Source organism: Triticum dicoccoides, chromosome 7B, assembly GCF_002162155.2.
Source record: "Triticum dicoccoides isolate Atlit2015 ecotype Zavitan chromosome 7B, WEW_v2.0, whole genome shotgun sequence".
In the NCBI taxonomy this organism is placed as follows: domain Eukaryota; kingdom Viridiplantae; phylum Streptophyta; class Magnoliopsida; order Poales; family Poaceae; genus Triticum; species Triticum dicoccoides.
The window spans coordinates 403772866-403781434 of record NC_041393.1 but is presented as its reverse complement, the minus strand read 5'-3'; positions in this window follow the sequence as shown (position 1 = coordinate 403781434).

Genomic DNA, 8569 nt, shown 5'->3' with positions numbered 1-8569 from the left:
TATAATGGCATAATTCAACATATGATGAGTACCTAAACATGATGACATGACAAAACTATATGATGTCTTTCTAAAATAGGTTGGGATGAAATAATTCACATACATGTTGTCTAAGTATACATGATGGCATGATATAATTGACATAATTGATTCATATACTAAGCAGCTGGCACTCGCATGTATGATCTCTAAACTAAGCAGATAGAATTCAATATTGTGCATATGATGTCTAAACTAAGCAATGCAAGACACCATATGCATCATATGAGAAATATAAACATTGCAACTTAGAGCATACACCTCAGGTGAGATATAGGACTGGTCATCTGTCTCCGAATCCTCCTCTGAGGAGCTCCCTGTAACCATCGAGATATATGCTTCAACAGGTACCATTGCCTGCTCTGAAGACCTTGTTTTCACTCCAGATTTTTCCATAACCGGCTCAAATTGCTGATACACATGAAGAGTAGTTCAATATACACAGATTGTCGACAAATGGAATACGTAATGAAAAAAAAAGATGGTATGAGATAATTCACATATATGATACCTGGCTCCATGGCGGTGCATAATTCACATATATGATAACTGGCTGAAAAACATGGCATTGCATAATTCACATATCTGATATAGAAAGCAAACAAGAGGCATTCATGCAAAGCATGTCTAATCTAAGCAGATGGCATGGCAATGCAAGACACCATATGCATGATATGAGAAATATAACCTAGCCAAGTTAGAGCATGCACCTTGGGGGGGATACGAATGGTCATCTGTCTCTGAATCCTCCTCTGAGGAGCTATCTGTAACCAGCAAGAAATATGCATTGACAAGTAGCACTGACTGCTCAGAAGACCTTGTTTTCACTCCAGATTTTCCCATGACTGACTCAAATGGCTGATGCACAGGAAGAGTAGATGAATGTATAAACATTGTTGACAAATGGAATACATTATGGAAAAATATGGCACGATACAATTCACATATACGATGACTGGCTAAGCAGGATGGCATTGCATGATTCACGTATATGATGCCTGGCTAAAGAAGATGGCATTGCATAATTCCCATATACTCCCTCCGTTCCTAAAATATGCCAGGTTAGAGCAAACACCTCAGGTGGTAAACATGCGTGGTCAACTCCTTCTGAATCTCCATCTGAACAGTTATTTTCCTCTGGAATACAATCTGGAAATGCAGGAGGGGGACCCACTTCGCCCACCATGGAGCGGCGTCTGCATGACATTATATTCCCACGCAACGGTCTTCTGTTTTTCTCTACATGTTCAGTATGATTGTGTACAATATCTGACATGCACAATAAAAAAATAGTTAGATTTTGTAAGGCCTAAGGGGTGCATGCAAAAATCAAGACTGATGGTAGCAAACGAGTGGATGGATCCAAAACTAATGATAGCAGGTAGATTATAGCTTCAGTTTAAAAAGATAGACAATGGATCATCTATTGTTTGTTGCCCACCCAACATGAACCACATAGAAGACCCCAGATGAACCAGATAGTAGACAGATACTATTCGTTGCTGGCTCGATATGAGACCCATGGGCAATTCAAAACTCAAGTTTGAACGATAAAGTAGCAGGTAATAATGACCGATGTATAATGTAAGCAAACACGAAAGACTGCGACCTCTCTTCCGGAACTGTGTAGTCCTCAGGTTCATCTGCTCAGTCGATGATGGTAATGCAGTTGGCGTGGCTGCCGGCAACGGGGAAGATGATCTGAGGCGGTGAAAGAAAGTCTGCAGGGGGGATCTCTGCTGCAGTGAACGCTTCTGTCGATGGTGCACCTCAGGTGGGGTGGATGACGACACGGCAGGAGCAGGACATAACACACATAGTTTTCTTTGACGCATATCTGAAAATGAAGTAAATCTGTAAGGGCTCCTTAGAATTGGAGGATTCTATAAACGCAGGGACATGAAAAACACAGGAATAGGATAAGAATGCACGTGCAAAACAAAGCATTTGGAAACATAGGATTTCAGTCAACCTGGGTGTTTGGCTCACATGAATCGGAAGAACACAGGAATGGAGAAACGTGGTCAAATTAAAGTCAAACCACATGAAAATGAAAAAAATAAGAATCTTATTATGCCAGTAATGCAATTAGTTCTGTTCTTCGTGCATATTAATTTGAAAAGGACGTCCAAGTGAATAAAATTCCTACCTTTTTTCTTCGAAAGAGACACCAAAGGAAAAAATCCTCCAGTTTTGCTTTGCTCCACTCCTTCTAACAGATTTGCGCGAATAGTAGTTCCATAGCAAAGGATCCCTGAGGGATCGACATGAATGCAGAGTAACAAAGTGATGCGACGAGTGTACAACCTCTTTGGCATAGCCCAGTGGACCTCAGCATCATTGGGTTGGATGTGGAGGATGGTGATGATGCTGGTGTGACTGTCGGAGGCAGGGAAGAAGATCCGATGCCTTTGGAAACGGCACCGAGGGTACTGCTCCGCTGTGATGGATGGTTCCATCGTTGGAGCAGGTACGCTAAGGTGTACGGCGATGAGGCTGAAGCAGGACAAGACAGACAACGTTAATCTGAAGTGGGACTCTAATATCATCTGCGATAGATGATGTAAAATACATCACCAAAAAGTGCTAGATGTAAAACGCATCAGCCGCGCCACGTCCGCTCCGACAGATGCTGTAAGTACTGTTCACTCTGAACTTAACTGAAGAAAATGAACTTTACAGTCGAAATTGAATTTTACTGTCGAAACTGATTGAACTAGTAACAGAGCATTGCAATAGATGTTTAGGGCATTCGAGCACTAGTACCAGAGAAGCAGTGATCTAAATCAGCAGACGCTTGAGCAGGGAACGTACTAGCAGAGAGCAAGTCGTGCAGTAGCACCACGAGCGAGTGCTAAAGCAGCAACTCCTGTAGCTACCGGAGGTTGTGCAACAGCAACAGCGCAAGCGAGAGCAAGAGCAGAGCAGCATCACGAACGAAAGCAAGAGTAGTGCAACAGCGTGACCGACAGCAATAACAGAGCCGTAGCGCGAGCGAGAGCCGGAGCAGCTGCAGCTAGTGTCGTTGTGGAAGTTTCCGCCGAGGAAGCAACGACATGGGGGAGAGACGCCGTGGATGATGTGGCTGGTGACGGCGCCGTCGATGTAGACCCGCCATGTCTGCTCGGTATCGAGCACCAGCAGCCCCGTGAGATCGAATAAAAGATAAAATGCAGCGGTGAGTGCAGAACCTCCTTGGTGGCGCCGAGTTGGCCTCGGCTTCATCGGAGGAATTGGTGAGGGTGCTGTGGTTCCGGTGGGGCAGGTCAAGACGGTGCTGTGGGGATTGAGGTGGCGCGATAGACGAGGTGAACGTCAGGGCAGCTCCTTGGAGGTGGAGGATGGGGCGGCCGATCCGGCGGGAGGACGAGATCGACAACGGATCCTCATCCAGTGCGGTGGATGAGGGGCGGCGAGCTGTTGCGGTGGACGATGTAGTCGGGGAAGAGTCTCCGGTTGGGCGGCGGTCGGGAGGCCGATGGAGGAGCGTGGGGTTTCGCGGGTTTTGGCGACCTCGATGTACGAATGAGGGGGGCGAAGGGGGAGGGGGGAGCCAAGCTTAGGGATGCACTTGTCCGAAATGTAGGGTAAGTTACCAGCATACCCCCACCAGTTTTGACACCGCGAGGTGGAGCTTCATTTCCGGCTGAGGGGTAGAAGGGGGATTTCGCATGTCTGGGCTGCGGGGCCAATTTCGGATGAGGAGGGATTTCTCACGCGTGTCCAAATTTCGGGATAACAAGGCGCGGCGCGGGTTGAAGAGGCGGGAGTTTCAAAGCAGGTGAGACAAAAGATACTCGAGCTTGAAAATTTCGGGATAACAAGGTGCGGATTCCTTGTTTGGCAGAACAAACTTAACATGTAAAAAAACAATTCATACATGACACAAGAGAGTCATGTCCCCTTTTACTATATTGCTATAGACGCCATTGAAAAAACTACAAAAAAATGTAAAAAAAGTTGGGAGAACAAGATTACCCTGCACAGTACTAAATCGATTCGCACTTCCCTCAACAACAACAAAAAACAAATCTATTCCCACCAAAGAAAGAGTAATGTCCCTTTTTATATGATTACAGATGCCAGGATCTCGAATTTCAATTTTTGAATCCACATTATGTTCAATTCGAATATATCGTTAGGTGACCTTGTGGTTTATAATTGATGTAGTCGTACATTTTGATCTTCCATCATATATGAACATTTTACTCCACCATGTGAACATATATATTGTCGTCTACCATATGGACTAAATTTGAATCAATTTTCCTTATTTGAATACGATTGTTGTCAAGTTATACAATAATTTAAATATTATCTTGATAACAAAAAACATGCATATAGCAGTAATCATATTTCACTACGAACTACATGTACCATATGCTCTCCAATTCAAATATTTGTATCCATTTTATGTTGAATTCAAATCATAGTACATTATTGGTCTAGGTAGCGAGATGTTCGGGATAATCTAAACCCTGTTTTAATATGTATAATTTTTGGCTGAATTGGGACAAGTTTTGTATTAAGCTTCTTGCAAAACCGGAGATTCTCTCAACAAGCCTCGTGGTTTCGAGAGGGAATGTGTAACCTTTGTGTGCGAAACGATATACGCTGCCTCCCCCCTGATTTTCTTTACAGAGGCAACATAGAACTATATGAGTGCCCTCTTAAATTTTGGAATTATTTCAGGTTCATTTGGCCTTTTTATACATTAATTGAGTTTCTGGACTTCTAATGTGCATAATCTAAATATGAATTGCATGCACATGCTCCGGTGCACCAAAGTGGGTTGAAAAATCACATGTGTGTCCTTGGTTGAATTTCTAGGTCCCATGGAAGAAATGAGAATGAAGTTCAAACATTTGGGCGTCATGACTCGGCCGAGAACATCGAGAAACTTAGATTTTAAATTCATGTAAATCCAGAACTCGCCTGGAAATCATGAAACTTGGCATGGTGTCATGTCATGGCACTAACATGTTGTGGTAAAAAATTGGGCCGATTTGGAAGCTCGTGGTTCTAAGAGGGAACGTGCCACCATTGAGTGTGAAACGATATATGCTGCCCCCCCTTGAGTTTCTTAACAAAGGTAACATAGAACTACATGAGTGCCCTGTTAAATTTTGGAATTATTCCGGGTTCGTTTGTTGTTTTTCATACATTAATTGAGTTTCTGGTCATTTAATGTGCATAAGTCAAATTTGAACTACAAGCACATGCTCTCGTGCACCAAAGTGGGTTGAAAAATCACATTTGTGTCCTCGGGTGAATTTCTAGGTCCCATGCAAGAAATGAGAATAAAATTAAAACATCTGGGCATCGTGGCTTGGCCGAGAACATTGAGAAACTTGGTTTTAAAATTCTTGTAAATCCAAAACACGTCTGAAAATCATGAAACTTGGCATGGGTGTCATGTCATGGTACTACCATGCTGTGTAAAAAAATTGGCCGAATAGGAACAGATTTTGGTATAAGCTTCTTGCAAACCGAAGCTTCTCTCAAGAAGGATCGTGGTTTTGAGAGGGAACGTTCCACCTTTGAGTGCGAAACGATATACGCTGTCCCCCTTGAGTTTATTTACAAAGGCAACGTAGAACTACATGAGTGCCTTGTTAAATTTTGGAATCATTCCGGCTTCGTTCGGCCTTATTTACACATTAATTGAGTTTTTGGTCATTTAATGTGCATAATTCAAATTTGAACTACAAGCACATGCTCCTGTGCACCAAAGTTGGTTGAAAAATCACATTTGTGTCCTCGGGTGAATTTCTAGGCCCATGCAAAAAATGAGAATAAAATTCAAACATCTGGGCATCGTGGCTCGGTCGAGAACATTGAGAAACTTGGTTTTAAAATCATGAAACTTGGCATGGTGTCATGTCATGGTAGTACCATGCCGTGGTAAAAAAAATGGCCGAATAGGAACAAATTTTGGTATAAACTTCTTGCAAATCGGAGCTTCTCTCAAGAAGGCTCGTGGTTCTCGGAGGGAACGTGTCACCTTTGTGTGCATAATTCAAATTTGAAATACAATCACATGTTCTAGTGCACCAAAGTTGGTTGAAAAATCACATGTGTGTCCTCGGGTAAATTTCTAGGTTCCATGCAAGAAATGGGAATGAAATTCACAATTCTGGGCGTCGTGGCTGGGTTGGAAACATTGAGAAACTTAGTTTTTTAATTCCTGTAAATCCAAAACATGCATGAAAATAATAAAACTTGGCTAGGTGCCATGACATGGCACCAACATGCTATGGTAATTTTGCAGTCCGATTTGCGAAGGCGCACACATTAACAATCAACAAAGTCATTTTCGAACAAGTGCTGTCACATTACAATCGGAAACACAAGTATTGTTGAAACCATGGGCGTTCTACTTACTAGTACCATTTACGTGCCGCCACGTGTCCCCATTTTCGCTAGGAGGCACCATGCAGGGTAGCTATTTGAGTACGAGAGGCGTGCGATCAGACCCCTGCACGTGCTTATCGGGAGGAGAGCCCTTTGACCTCCATCTGTCGTCCACCTCTCTCCCAAGGTCTCCATTAATGGCGCCCGAGCCTTTGTTTAATGGCGTGGCTATGTCTCACTCGACTGAGATATAAGAGAGAAAAAAGAAAATTTGAAAGCACGGATCTTGATGTAAGATCCGACAGACCTATATAGCATCTACTGCGACTTATAGCAAGACTGATGAATATATAAGGATGATTAATTGTCTTACATAATTAGAAAGATAATTAAAAAAGCCACATGCGGCTACGCCCGAAATACACAAGGGAAAAAGAAGAAGGAAGACAAGGATCTGGCTCGCTGATCTCTACTTTCTTGATGCGTTGCTGCAGGCCGCGGGAACTAGTCTCCGTGGCGAGCGGCGATGAGCACTTTCGTGTCCTCAAGACGCTGCTTGAGAACATCCACAGATTCCTCCACTAGCCTTTGGCGCTCGTTGTGGAGCATGTCATTCTCGTCCATAAGTTTCTTGACGATGACAACGGTCCTCTTCAACAAGGCAGTGGTCTCCTACTGCTGGTCTGCACTTCGGACGATCTTCTCCCTCAATAGGTCGCGCTCGGCCCGGAGCCTCTCATTGCCCTCCCTTAGTTGCCGGATGACACCGGTAGCCTGTTCAAATGAGGCTTTCATGTCGTCCTGCAACCTCGCCCAGCCGGAGATCTGATCCATCTGGCTATGGACAATCGCATGCATGCGCCTGTAACAATTATCGCCTGCCTGCGAGAAATTTTCCAGGCCGCCGCGCCGCGGCGGGACATCTCTGCTGTATTCGCGGCACGGCGGGACATCTCAGCTGCTTCCATGGCGCGACCGGACCAGTCTGCTACATCGACGGCGCGACGGGACCTCCGTGCTACTTCAGCGGCGCGGCGGGACCTCTGTGCTGCTACTTCCGCGCGACGGGACATGTCGGCTGCTCTCGCAGCGAGGTGGGACATCTCTCGTGCTTCCTCTTCTATGCTCGCCTCTCCCTGGTGGCAATCTCTTGACCCAGAACTCACGCTGGCCATGGCAGACGCAAGGGAGGGATGCTGAATGACTTGTTTGTTTTTGTGGATGAGGAGTTGAGGAGGAATGTGCGGTCATCTTGGCATACTAGTATTTATAACCGAGTAATAATACTCTCCTAAGTGGGAAACCGTTTAGGTTGTGATCGGTGTGAACAGGTTTGCAATTCAATATAGCATGGTACTAATACGCTCCTAAGTGGGAAACTGTTTACGTTGTGATCGGTGTGAACAGGTTTGCAATTCAATATAGCGTGGAGTAATTTGGAATGTGAAGAGACGCAAGCTCAAATTGTTTTGATGGTTCTAGTTTCGAAGTGCGGCACTATTCCCGGATGGAGTAGTTCTTTTTCTACTCCCTCCTTTTCGGTTTTATAGGTCTTATCTCAAAATTTTAGTTTTTCCATTTTATAAGGCTCAATTTGGTTGTTCCCCATCACATGTTCAGATTCCAAGGTGCATTAAATCATTGCATGCAAGTATTAAGAGAAAATTGACCAATGCATGTACTTTATGCATGCATGCATTGCAATTAATGCATTGATAAACATAATTTTTTGAGAAAAACAAGAGCATTAATTAGGTGCTTCTGCAAACTACAAAAAATATTCCACCACTCACCATCTTGGTTGGTGAGATTTTTGAATTAAGCCCTATAAACCGAAAAGGAGGGAGTGCTGCTGTGTACGTGCAATAACTGGCACCGTCATATACATATCTTACGGTTAATGGGGCGTTCGACAGGAATAGCCGCGTGGCGAGCTCTAGCCTAGTCTTTTTTTCAGACGCATTAAACCTATCTCTCGGGACTTCTCGCACGCACCATCGTGCCACCCACAAAAACTTGTACTCTGAGTTTAGTACGTTATACAGGAAGAGAAGAGGTGCACGCATGCACTCGTCCTCTCACACACGTGTCTGTTTTTTCTCGAAAAGGAGGATGATGACCCACGGCCTCTGCATCTGGGAGTCACACACGCATCTGTAGCTACGAATTGTAATGT